Here is a 14,550-nt window from a genome sequence, read left to right as displayed (position 1 = left end):
GCCCAGTCACACATGTTCTTCCTGAGACTGTTACGCAGCTTCGTATTTTAAAAATCACCATCCTAACTGTGTAGCTGATACTACTGGTTCTCCCCTTTTTAAAGTCTGATGTTAAGGGAAAGCTGCAAGTCCTGCAAAACCAGGCAGACTTGCTTGTTCTTGCCAGAGAGAAAAAGGTTAAGCATTATTAAAAAATAAGACTATTGCCTACCTCTAAGTATCCATAAAGCTATCAACATGAACTGTATGGTGGCTTGTTAGCATCAATATTGGAACACGGGCATGCAAAATGTCCTTCAGTTAAATTCCAACCTCTATGAATTAATTGGTGGGCAATTCCCCAAGGATAGGATAAAACATCTATCAAAAGCCAACAGTAAGCCAGAAATCTCTTTCCATTTCATAGGGTAAAAAAAAAAAAATACAGTGAATCCTGAAAAAAGAAATCGATATTAGGCAGGGAACGCAAGTAATAAAACATTTAGTGTTTTGATTTTTTTTATTATTATTATTTATGTCATCACAATAGTTAGACAAACATGGAAACATTTGCAACAGCAATACTTGGGTCACTTTAAAATCTTGGTAACACTGAAATACAGGTCAGCAAAAACTAATGATGTGGGGAGGGGACTTTAGGTCTTATTATTTTCATACACATTCACACACACACACGTATATCTATATACACACGCACACTCCACAACTCCAAAGAGCTATCTTAACTTTGTCTACAAGTAAACGGAAATAGTAGGCAGAAAGGAACCATATCCATACTAAGACAGTTAGCTGTGTCGTAAAACTGAAGATCACTGCAACCAGTTGCATCTTAAGGAAGGGAAAAAAAAAAAAAAAAAAACCACAACCCAACCAAAACACCTGAAAGAAACCATCACTGTGCAATGTCATAAGCATGAAGTTATTTTAACCTGGTGACTACCCTGCTCTATACTTTAAGCATCATTAAGTTTTTATGTGTTTCTAAAGTCTAAGGTTATTATTTTAAATGACCTACTTGTAGTGGCAGCCCAGGTAGCATTCTGGAGAACACCACAGTGTCCACAACTTCTACAGGTCAGTGCAGTATGATTAAGCACTACGTTTCTAGGGGAGGAAAACAAAAAAACACTACCACTCATTTATTCAATTGAAAAGCTTATTACCTGCACTTCCAAAGCAACAGGCTACAGGAACACTGAATGCAAAGTAAACCAGACCCATCTGGAATACTCTGACGTCTCAGCTCCAAGTTACACATCTTTCATTTCGTGTTTTAAGGGATTAACAGCATTTGGATGCACAGAAACTGTCTTTACAGTGATGTCTGCAGACCTCCGAGTCAAAAGTTAAAACGTCTTCCTAAAATATAACAGTTTTAGCACTTCCTCTGAAAGGAGTGAAAAAAAACCACAACCAGGGAAGGAGGAAGTGACACAACACCAAGGTTTTTTTCCAGAGATAACAAAATCCTGAGAGAACAAGATGTTTGTGCTATCAGAATAAAAATCCCCAAAGAAACAAAAGAGTTTACCTTTCCCTTGGAAAAGTTACCTTTGAGTCAAGATCTGCTCTTTTTCTCTCCCAAGCATGAAATCTCTCTTCAGCTTAAGACTGTCTTCTACTGCAGTAGAAATTTAGTGCACATGCTGGAACCTGGATAGAAACTTATTTAAAAAAAACAAACAATACAATAGTACTACAGTGGCTAGAAATCTTTTACATATTCTGATGAAAAGACTCAACTTATTTCTAGGAAATAAAGTGTTGGGGGCCAAAGCCAACAGATGATGTTCATGTAAGGTTAAAAATTTATTTTTTTTTTTTTTAAATTGATATATTGAAAAAAACTGGGGAAGGAAGTTGGGACAGAAATGAAAAACCACTCAGGGAGTCAGTGGTATAGATTGTCACCATGCAATCTAAATATTGTAATTGCAGATCACATAGTCAGAACAAGCCAGTCAAAAGTAGCACACTCCCTGGGAGAGGGGCGGGAGTCTCTCTCCCCCTGTATTTCAAGCCAAGACCCAACTAGCAGAAGGCAGCTTTTCTGTCAGATAAAGCAAGGCAAAAGGATCATGTACAGCAACTTCTTTGCAGCCTCTTGCTCCTGAGCACCCTTCTTCACCTCTTTCTTTCTTTCTTTCTTCTGGTGATGGGAAGGCAAAACATGTTCTGTTCCTGTGAGCCCATACTGCTTGTCCCTATAGTCACAGCAGGCACCTGTGATTCCTCTCCAAAGCCATTTACACACAGAAATCAGTTGAGTGGTGTGTTACGGAAGCATAAGCTGCAGTGGTCGTGATTTTGAATCAGTTATTTTTTTGCCCATCACGACAAAATAAAACCAGCAATTTCTTACTTTATAGAAATTCTCCTAAAGTAGTAGTAGCCCCCAATAGCTGTCAAGTTTTTGTATCACAGGAGAACAAATGCAGCCAAAAGAACATTTTCTCTAAAAGGACCACTCCGAACTACACAAGCAGGCAGGCAGGCACAGGCAGCTCCCAATTTAATTAAGCATATGTACACAGCACCACTTAGTGGTGCAAGCGGAGTCACCGCTGACGGGAATGAGAAGTTTGAACACCAACTTTCCCGCCCTGGCCCCCTGGACATGAACGATGCCTGGTCTGTCTGTCCTCACTCGCGAAATACCACTACAATGCCTTTACTACAAGAGAGTACATCTGCCAAGCAAAACAAGTCCAAGAGTGCTGAACCTCAAGGCCAGCAGAACCAACGGCTGCTGAGCATCAAACAGATGCATCCACTTTGAAGGGCTTTCAGAATTCTACAGCACTCTACCACATGGTTTCTGGCAACACAGCCTGAAGCAGGGTTTAAACAAATGATCCAGCTTAGTATCTGCCTGTAGTGCAAAGAATAGCAATCTCCTGGCTCACGATTTGGGTTTTATATAGACTTGGGCCATAAACAAATGCAACAGATGTAGAAAAACTGAAGACCGACAGCAACTGGAACGTAACTATTATTTCTCCACTCCATCAACCGGTTGGAAAACTAACTCACTCGTGCACTCACGTAACTGAGCACAAAGAAAACAAAAAGAAAGGCTTTTATTCAGAACAAATTAGTGTGTCTTTACAGGAAAGTAACGGTTTCAACTTACAAAACCAGCATCATCATTAGTGGTGCACCTTTCCTGAAGGGGAAATCCTTCTCTTTTATCAAATGCCAATTCCAAGAGTCTGTAAACAAAACAAACAAGCAACCCACACCATTACCCCAAAAGCTCTGTTTAGATTACATACACACACACACATATATACATACATACATATATATATATATATATAAAAACCATGTCTTCACAGATGACAACTGTATCAATTTATACTTCAGGTCCTTCTCCTCCAGGAACCACCTATAAAAGACAACGACAGTTTTGTGTTTGTGCCATAGATCTGAGTTTTACAAACCCATACACAACAGTTCTTGCTTTACAACAGTTTAGCAGGTGGAGACTTCACTGGTAGACCACAAAAGCGTTTTTTCGATTCAATATTATCTTCCTCTCCCAACAGTGGAAGCCAGTTATTGCCAGAGAAGCACAGGACAGAACCTCCAAAACACAAAGAATGTTTAACAAAACACAAAGGAGTTCCTAGATAGCAAACATTTTGGTTTTTGTCTTTGGTATTCACCTCAAGGAAATGATTCTGTCTAGAAACACTACAGCTCATTTTTAAAAGGACAAAGAACACCCTTCCTTTCGTGAATAATTTCTCCAATTGCTGATTCCTCCCCAGACTGTCACGATACTGGGAAGTTGGTTTCCTCTTTCCAACTTCTATCAGTAAGCAGAGCTCAAAAACTGATAAAGAGCCTGAACCCTTCTACAGGCAGCAGGGAGTAATTTTCCAGGGAAGAAAGTAAAGAACTGAACAACAGAAAAAGAAATACAAAAGGAAAAACATTAATAAGGGGAAAAAGAAGAGGATAACCATTGCTTTTACTGATACATTCTTAATAGTTAGCTGAGCACTTCTAAAGAGGAAGAACTTTGCTGCTTTCAGGACCGAAGCAAGAAAAAGTCTAAAGCATAGTCTTCCTGACATGGGAAGACGCGTCCGCAAGAGAGGCACAAGATCCGATACAGAAATGTACCTACGTCTCGCTGAAAATTTGCACTCTAAGCATCACCAGCTTCTGCTTCAAGCGCAGTATACCACTAGCTTAACCGGATGGTAGTAATTTTACCCCATACAAGAAGTCAGAACATCCACTATCCTTTAAGGAGGCAGAACAGTAACCAAAGCAGAAAAAGGCTTAGAAATTAAGGCAAGATGGCACTTGCTCAGACACACAGTGAGGAGGTGCAAGGTGGGTAAGACAGCAAAATGGAGATTGTTCCTCGTTCACACAGAGCTGATTTCGACTCGAGTTGGTCGTCCTCTCCTCTTCCCACAAAATTAGGAATGCTTTTACATAGGAAGTCCTGACTTTGTAGCCATCTATGCCGACAAACAAAAAACTATTCTAGGTCTGCTCTTGTGGTATTTAGGAAGTTGCAGAATTCAGCTTAGGGATGCATAATCACAGTATTCAATTACTGTTGCAGTACTGACCTACCTACACCAGCAGATAATAAACTAAAAATCACAGTGCTTCTGATTTGGTATAAGCCAACAGACCTCCAGATTTTTTTCAGGGCACGTAAAGGTACAGCTCTCTGGGCATCACATGGTAATCATAACTGCCAAACGACTTGACAAGCTTGTAAACATTCAAACTGCTGCAAACACATCTATACATACAACGATGGATAAAATGTAGATGCATTCCACCTACACGCTTATGCAGGCAAACACTCGTGACTTAAAAGCCACTGTATGAACCAGCTTACGGAGCGCTTAACAACACCAGTGATTCCCTTGCACACCTGAAGACCAGAAAAACATTCACCAAAATAAAGTTAAGGACATGCTCTTTTTTTTTTTTTTTCTTCCTTTTTTTTTTTTTTAAACTGTAACATGTACCAAGACAGCAAGATCACTTTTCCAGCATCATTCATACACACATATGCCCCAGAAGCTACTTGAAATTACCTTGTGTAATGGAATTGTCTGGAAAGCTCAGCTTAAAGTACTTGAGCTCAGGTACAGAAAATAAATGCATGCAGCATTTTAACAAAGATGACTTACCAGTGTTATGTTATTTCCATTTAGCAAAATCTGGTCTAGCTTTATGATTCTTCTGCCCTCAGACGGAATCTCACCAAAGCAGCGTTAAAAAAAAATAAGTAAGCACACATAACCAGGGACAACAATTCCAGTTTTGATTACAGAATAAATCTCTACATTAAGATGGCAGATGTTGGAACTAAGAAATAAATTGACCACGCTGCAGCCCGATCTTGACAAATTGACCGCCTGGATAAAGAAAGCTATCTGGCAACTAAAAAAATCCATTGTCCTTTTCTGCTCAGTACACGTAAAGATACAGATTCACCCTCGAAATCTCGGCAATTTCTTGAATACCACCAATACTCACAACAGGTTTCAAATAGCAACATGGCAGGACAAAGTAATAAATACTTATCCTTAAGTCTGCTAACTTTCTAAACCTTTGCCTATTGTAAAAACAAACTAACTACTGGAAAGTTCAACACACAATCCACGCAAAGTTAAGGCTATAAAGTAGGAACCTGATTACAAGTATAAGTCATGCAACAGCTACTCTATGACACGGATGTCCTGAACAGATCATCCTCTACAGTTTCAGTCCAAGGTACAAACCCTTCAGCTGGCAAGTATTCCAAAAATATAAAACCTCTTTGCTTACAGAGCTTACACAGTATTTTTCCCCAGGAAACCAAATGTTCAATAGGAACAGGAGGCAGAAACAACACTTACAACTCTGTAACGTCTTCTAGCACCGTATCTGAAAATCCAGTTTCAAGGAAAATAAGGCCCCAAATTTAAAAATAAAACTATTTCCAGTTATTTCCATGTCACACTGAGCTGTGATTTTACCTGTAAAACAAAAAAATCAGAACAAGACAACTGATCCATACAAAAAAGGCTCTCCTATCCAGTGAACACAAACCTCTCAAAAGCAGTAATATCACTGAGCTGGAGCATAAACTGGACGGCCTTAAACACCTCCATCAAAGGATACGGACAAAGTCATCAAGTCCTAGAAGCGGTCCCACAATTTCTGATCACTCTTCATCACTAACATGTACACGTGCGTGGACCTACGCATTTGTCCGCAAGTTCTGTAGATTGACAGGCACAAGAGATTGCTTTGTAGAACATACATTTTTTCCAGCAGAAACCTTAACGTTGTGGCGGCAAAAAAAGTCATTGTCGCGGGCACTGGTAAAAAGCACAGAATGAAGGGGAAAAAAAGAGACCGGAAAAAAAAACCACAGTAAAAAACCCGCTCCCTCGCACGCTTAACTGCTGCCGGTAGGTACCTCCACAAGTTCCTGCGGCCGCAGGAACACGTTCCCTCCACCGAGAACCTCCCTCCACCTCGGTGCCGCCGGGCCGCAGCACATCACCGCAGGTCTGCCGAGCGCCAACGCTATTCCCCAGCGGCCTTTGCAAACCTCCTTTGCCTGGAGCCACCCCCGCCGCTCGCTGCACGCGCCGGAGACCGGGACACCCCAGCGCCTCTCCGCCACCGCGGGCAGGGTCTATGCCGCTGACAGGCCCGGCCATGGCTCCCGCGCGGCGGGAAGCCCCGCGGCCTCAGGCGAATGCCTGACTGACAAGGCCGGAGGACCACCGCGCCCGCAGCCCCGGCCCGGCGAGGATTTTTCCCTCACCGGCCAAGAACGCCGCACGCTGCGGCCAGACCCGCGCACCTCACCGCGGCTGCGAAGGCGACGGGCTTCACCGCCCGCCACCACGCCAACACGGGAGCGTGGCACGGGGCCGCCCGGCCCCTGACCGCCGGCCCGGCCCCTGCCCGCCGGCCCAGCCCGGCCCAGCGGCCCAGCCCCTGCCCGCCGGCCCCCCTCGCCCCATCCAGCCGCTCGCCCTCCCTCGCCTCCCGCCGCCTCCACACAGATCCGCACCCCCGGGGGGAGCTGAGCTGATGGGCTGAGCTCCAGTCTCCCCAGAAACCTCTGCCCTGACACCAGAGTCTCTTAAAACCGTTTCTGACCTCTTTTGGCACGTCACAGGATACTAACCCAAACCCTAAGACCATGTCTCTGCTACTTTGCTCTCTTTCAGAATAATCTCAGCTTGCAAAGCAGATCAGTTTTCTGTAACACAGATAACCAGGGTTCACATAGTCAGACTTTTCATCAGTTAGAAGGCCACAGAAAGAATCATAGACCAAGTATCTTTTCCTTAAACATCCTGTTTACAGACAGCTATGTTACCTCAAAGTGCTATGAAAGTTACTTTCTCTAAAACTATCTTCCATTTATTTTCCTTTTTTTTTTTTTTTCCCCCCCTGAAAACCATCTTATAGCTTAATCCTTATAGGATTTTTTTCAGGTTTTGTTTTTTTCTAAGGAGTATCAACACATGAAAACTCTAAATAGTTTCAGGAAGGTCAGTATTTGCTACAGTTGCACTTGATCCGTGAAATGACAGAATTCTCAATTCTTGGTGAGGCAAGGAAGGGGGTTAGCAAAACCAGCGCTCTGGACTTCTGGAGGGCAAACTTTGGCCTCGTTGAGGCACTGGTTGAGAGAGTCCCTTGGGAGATGGTCCTGAAGGGCAAAGGGGTCCAGGAGGGACGGATGTTCTTTAAGAAGGAAATCTTAACAGCTCGGGACCAGGCTATTCCCCCATGCCGCAATGTCGAATCGCTGAGGAAAACGACCGGCCTGGCTGAACGGGGAGCTTTTGCTAAGAGTCAGGAAACAAAAGGAGTGTTTATCATCTCTGGAAGAAAGGGCGGGCAACCTGGGAGGAGAGCAGGGATCTCGTTAGGTCATAGAGAAAGGAAATTAGAAAGACAAAAGCTCAGCTAGAACAAAATCTGTCCGCTGTCGTAAGAGATGACACAAAATGTTTTTACAAATACATTAACGGTCAAAAGAATCCCAAGGAGCATATCTATCCTTTAAGGGATACAGAAGGAAACGTTGCCACCAGAGATGAGGAAAAGGCTGAGGTACTTAATGCCTTCTTCGCCTTAGTCTTAAATAGGGAGACCAGTTATCCTCAGGGTACTCTTGCCTCCTGAGCTGGAAGGTGAGGATGAAGAGCAGAATATACACACACACCCCCCCCTAATCCATTAATCCGGGAGGAAATAGTGACCTACTACGCCATGCGGATGCTCACAAATCTATGGGACCAGATGGAATCCATCTAAGAGGACAGAGGGAACTGGCAGAGGTGCTTCCCAAGCTGCTCTCCATCACCTATTGGCGATCCTGGTCAACGGGGGAGGTCCCAGAGGACTGGAGGCTTGCCGGTGTGATGCCCATTTACGAGAAGGGTCGGAGGGAGGATCCGGGGAACTACGGGCCTGTCAGCCTGACCTCGGTACTGGGGAAGATTATGGAACGGTTTGCCTTGAGAGCGCTCACATGGCAAGTCTGGGACAAGCAGGGGATTGGGCCTAGTCAGCGTGGGTTTACGAAAGACAGGTTCTGCTTGACCAACACGATCTCCTTCTATGACCAGGTGACCCACCTAGTGGATGAGGGAAAGGCTGTGGATGTTACCTACCTTGACTGCAGCAAGGCCTTTGATACCGTCTCTCATGGCATACTTGTCGCGGTAGAGACGGACACGACAAGTAATAGATCACGCAAAATGACTACTTTGTTGTTCTAACACACCTTTTTATCCCCTTCTTCAGAGTATGTGTTAGCATATGATTGGCTTAGTTAGTAACTAACAATTCATGATTGGTGAGTTTGTCAGGATGGTTCTTCTTATCACTGTCTTGTTTTCGTACTGGTCTTCTCGGATCTTTCCAGACTTCTCAAGGATATACTACAAGCTGCTCAAGGTCGCGCTGTTCTCAAACTGTCAGGAATGCCGTAGACTTGTTGCACCCCCCGACAATTCCCCCTTTTTGTATTTGTGCTAAAAATATCATCCCGGCTGCCCTCTGCAGGGCCCTTTGCAGAAGGCCGAAAAGACAGGGCAACATTAGAAGCATAGTTATCACAATCAAGATCACTACCCCCACAGTCTTGAGCAGAGATATCAACCATCCAGACAATCCCCAACCCTCAAATATCTTTGTCCTTGTGCTAAAAGCAAGAAATCAATTGCAGCTCTATTTTATAGCGTAGCATGTCTGACACTGTCAATGTCTAGCAGTAAATCTGATAATACTACACCAGTCTGTATTCAGGGACCCCAGAATTTGTGATTCTTGGGGTGGCAATGAGGGTTAATGCCCGATCCGTGAAAACCAGGCATTCCCATCCATTGAGTCCATGACCTGCTGCACAGGGGTCTCCATCAATAAGTTCTTAAACTTTGTTGATGTCAGTGTAACCCCCTATTAAACCTCTGAAAAAGGCACTGCTTGGTGTTGCTGTACTAGGGTATAAGAAATCTTGTCCGGTCACGTCAGCCAGGGTCATCCAGATGTTTTCTTTGGTTTGCAGTGGTATCCATGACTACGTCCATCTGAGGACTGTGAGGTAGATGAACCATCTGTACATTCTTGTGCTGTCTTGCTCCGCAAATTCAGCCCAGCAATCGGTAGGTGCCAGCTTTATGTGGGCGTCCCCACGGAGGCAACGAGGGCCTTGCCGTACACCAGTCCGATGCTCTTCGGAAAATCCTGGTATTTATACATTTGTAGAGGAACGGATTTCAGCACACGTGGCCAGCGGGTGCCAAAAATCTGCCTCATTTGCAACCTATGACGCATGCGCTCGCTGGCCAGGCACGCTGCATGAGTCACAGTCATCCTGTCTATTAGTTCATGGACTTTGTGATGCGGTTGCAATGCACAGAGAATCTTGCCCTGTTATTTTGGTCAAGGTGACCTACACTTAGTTTTTGTTTGAGGTGGTATTCATATTGCCGCACCCTCTGGGATGTTCCAGCTGATGATGGTCATACAAATCAAGCGGGAGTCCATTGTGGGCCTCTATCTGTAGAAACACAAGCATAACCTCGCCCCCAGGTTAATAGCTCACATGGTCCACTCCACTGACCAGTAACTAAATCTTTAACATGTACTTTGATGCCTCTTTGTAAATTCTGTGTTGAAAAAAGAGAAGTGTTGAAAAAAGGAGGTAGAGGAGAATTATCCCCATAATGGAGAAAGCTAAGAACATAAACTACGTTATCTAAACATGCCTGTGGTGGCTCCCCAATCATTTCCCCTTTTTGTTTTTGAAGCTGCTGCTTCAGTGTGCCATGTGCACGCAGCTCTACTGTTTGTGGAGAACCATTTTGATACACTACTTTGCTGTTCCACTTGTTGTTTTCATACCATACTACTGCTGCTTTACCTGTTTTTCCAGAACCATCTGTGAAGACAGTAGAGCCTCTCACAGGTTCCGGCTGGCTTAAGCTTTTCTGACCAAATGTTATTTCTCAAGCAAATTTCAGGAGCAGGTGCGACGGTAGATGATACGAGATCTGTCCTTGAAAACCCACCATAGCCACTTGCAGCTTGTAATTGTTTGCCAGACACCATTCAAAGTACCAATTTTGAACAGGTAAAACAATAGTAGCTGGATCACGTCATGTTAGTTCTACACATCGTTTTCTGGCTTTTACGATTACATCAGCAATAAGTTCAAACAAGCCAGGAGCAGTTTTTCGTGGCCAGAAATGACAAAAACATCCATTCTAAAATATGTAATGGGTCATCCCACTCAGAATTCCACTGCACCAAAGCACCAAATGTCACAGTTTTGTCAATTAGTACAAAGAATTGTACCAATTGAGACAGATCAATTTGAGAAACAAATTTCTTGTGTATACATTGTTCCACCCTGTGAATTACATTTAAGGCTTCCTTATTCGATATTCTGGGTTCTGTTGGATCGTTGGAATTTTTTAATAAGTCTAATAGAGGTTGTAACTGCAAATTGGTCAGTCCAAGATAGGGCCTGATCCAGTTCAAGGATCCCATTAATTTCTGTACATCACTGAGTCTCTTAACTGCAGGGTTAAGTTTCACAGGTTGGGGCACAACCTGCTTATTTGTAATTGTCATTCCCAAATATTTCCAGGGTGCTATTTTTTGCTCTTTTTCAGGGGCAATAACTAACTCATATTGTTGTAGCAAATTTGTGGCCAAATTTTTCATGCCATTCAACTGCTCCTTGTTGTCTGACGCTAACAGAATGTCATCCATATAGTGATAACTATAACCAGTAGGGAATCTTTCCCATACAGGTGACAGACCTTGTGCAACAAACAATTGACAAGTGGTTGGTGAATGTTTCATGCCCTGCGGCAGAACTCTCCATTGATATCTTTTTGCCGGTTCTGCATGATTGATAGAAGGCACAGAGAATGCAAAAAAATTTTTTTAATTTTTTTTTATTTTTTTTTTCTCTTGGGAGGCTAATGGAATTGTAGAAAAACCCCAACGCTTAAGGTCCATGACAATGATTTCCCAGTCTTGAGGGATCATGGCAGATGAAGGCATGCCTGGTTGCAGAGCCCCCATCGTGGCCATGACAGCATTGACTTGCCACAGGTCATGCAAAAATTGCCATTTTCCTGATTTCTTTTTTTTTCCACAAACACTGGAGCATTCCACAGACTGTGAGATGGTTCAATGTGTCCAGCAGCTCGTTGTTCTGCTACCAATTCTTGCAGGGCCTTTAATTTTTTCAGTTGGTAGGGGCCACTGATCCACCCACACAGGGTTATTTGTTAACCAAGTTAAAACAAGCATGGGTTGTCTAACACCCTGCAGCACAGTGGCCCCCGTTAAAAATCTGTGATAATTCTTACCCCCCACTGCGACAAGCAATCCGTCCCCCATAAATTGAGGGGAGCTGCCATCACATATGGTTTAATAACTGCCTGTTGGCCCTCAGGATTGGTAATCAGAACTGGAGTGGCTGCTATCTTTGCACGTGTGGATCCTCCCAGCCCCACTACTCCCATACCAGCCCTCCTCTGTTGGCCAGGTAGACGGCCACAGATAATCGGCAATAATAGTCACATCAGCTCCGGTGTCCAGGAGCCCTGCAAGCCTTACTGTAGTCGGAGATCTTCCGTGATTTGACAGTGTGCATGTCATATGTGGTCGGGATGATGAGACAGTTTGAGACCAGCAGACCTGAGGGGGTCCCGTGGAGCTGAAGCCTCCATCGCATCGCAGTCGCTGTTCTGCTTTTGAAATAGAACTCGAAAAAGGAACAAGTTGAGCAATGCGAGTACCTTTAGGGATTGTTACTGGTGGGTAGGGGGTCGAAATCATCGTGCAAATTTGACCTGTTAAAGCAGCATCAATAACTCCCACATGCACGATTATTCCATTCAACGTGCTACCTGATCTTCCCGGTAGCAATGCACTCAGTCCCCGTCCTATAGGACCCCTTGCATTAAGAGGGAACTTAACGATGTCTTTCGTGGCTAGAGTTACTGTGTCGGCGGTGGATACATCCAACCCTGCTGAGCCAGCTGTCGCAGCTGACAATTGTTCGCAGAGAGGAATTGGCCGGCTGTCGGGAGGGGATTTGTTCTCCTCGCGCGCCCTCTTGCACTCGTTTTGTGGTTTTGCTGTAGCGGCTGTCCATTAGCATGAAATTTGGAATGACATTGTTTTGCAAAATGTCCTAATTTTCCACATTTCTTGCAGGTAATCTCTGGTGAGTGGTGCACCGGTTGTTCACCTGGTGATGTTTTGTGTGGAGAAGTTACCATGATGTGCCCTTCACTGCCACACCCAAAGCACGTTCCAGAATTTCTCATAGCATTGGCTAGGGTGGCCACTGCGTGTTCCAGTGTCCCAACTTTAGAACATGCAGCTACCATGTCGGGAACAGAAGGATCTCCTGGTAAAGCCTGTATGATCTTTTGACAGGCCTCATTAGCATTATCTTTTACCAACTCTTTGCATAGCATATGTCTTAAGACCTCATCTTCTACCTGTTTTTCCAGGGCAGCAGATATTTTTTCTACAAATCGTAAAAAGGGTTCTGTGGGGCCTTGGCGGATAGTGATGTATTTTTGCTTTGGAGCTGCCATATCCATGGTTCGCTTTATTGCCATAAGGCCTATATTTTGTGCTTGTTCGAGAGCCAGCGGAGGCCATGTAGCCTGTAGCTGAGGGTTACTATACTGCCCTTCACCAAGCAAAGCATCCTCTCCAAGGCCTAATCTCGGGTCACCCTGGGGCAGTTGTGAATTATGCAGCGCCACCGCGCATGCCATCTGCCTCCAGGTGGCTTGAAATACTTGCAATTGTACGGGCTGAAACAGCACTTGTGCTAGATGCATAATATCATATGGACACAGCAGATCTGTGCTAATTATACAAATAAGTTGCATTACCTCAGGAGAATTGATTCCAAATTTTTGTACTTTATTCTGCAAATCCTGCACTACTCTCCAGCCTATGGGATTGTGCTCATCGTGCCGGTTTGTGCCTGCAGCAGCTTTGAAAACAGGAAATGTAACAGGAGCCTCTGCTGCGTTATCTAGAGGCTTTAGAAATGCAGGTGTTAGAGAGCACGGGCTGAGGCGTTCTACTAGATCCCAGTTGCCGGAGTCGGCAGCATATCTTCTAACTCCCTCCCAAAATTGATAAGGGGATCTCGAGACCACAGTTACTGTGGATGGAGAGAGAGTCCATGGCAGGGGTTCTTTCGGTATGGTTTTATCTGCGAGCTGCAGAGATCGCATAGCGTCAATTAGAGCTTTTTCTGCCTCAGTTTCATTTTGGCTCTCACTTTCCGTTCGGCCCTCATATTCAGTTTGACTCTCACCGTCCTTTCGGCCCTCAATGTCATTACGGCCCACACTTTCCGGCTCGGTGTTAGTCACCGCATTTTTCTCCTCGGGGCGGGGGGGGGGGGGGTGGGTGATGGAGTCACCCCTTCCGCTGCCGCACCAGTAGGTGAGGAGGGCCCCTCATCGCCCGGTAAAGTAATTAATGGCGGAGGAGGAGGAGGTAAATAAGGGTATGATCCAATTTTGCTCATGAGGGGTTTTCTGCCCGCAACTGCTGATATTGCAGCATCGGTCGCAGCTGTTACTTGAGCAGAAACTTTTTCATTGATAACATTTTCTGATTTCTCATCTTTCTTTTGCTGATCTTTCGCATCACATTCTGCTTTCCATTCCTTCAGGGTCTCACGTAATAGACGCCATACGATCACCAACTTACAGACCTCTTTCTGTCCTTTAGAGATCTCATCAAACATTTTCCAGCCCACCGCTTGCCATGCATCCACACTGAATGCAGTAACTGTTGTGGTTGTAAAGCCTTGCACCTTACACCGTATTAAAATCCGTTTCAGGCTTTTTTCTGGGGTTTTAACCCCTTTTCTTTTTAATAGGGCTTTCCAGGTAGACAAAATCGTCTCCTTTTCTTTTGTTAATTGCTGCCCCATTCTAACAGTTTAGTCCCCAGTGGCTCACCTTATTAGGTGTCTAGGCTCAGGTCCGG

This window comes from Accipiter gentilis, chromosome 8 (assembly GCF_929443795.1).
Source record: "Accipiter gentilis chromosome 8, bAccGen1.1, whole genome shotgun sequence".
NCBI classification, from domain to species: domain Eukaryota; kingdom Metazoa; phylum Chordata; class Aves; order Accipitriformes; family Accipitridae; genus Astur; species Astur gentilis.
The sequence above is the reverse complement of the archived record's forward strand: the minus strand, read 5'-3'. Positions refer to the sequence as shown.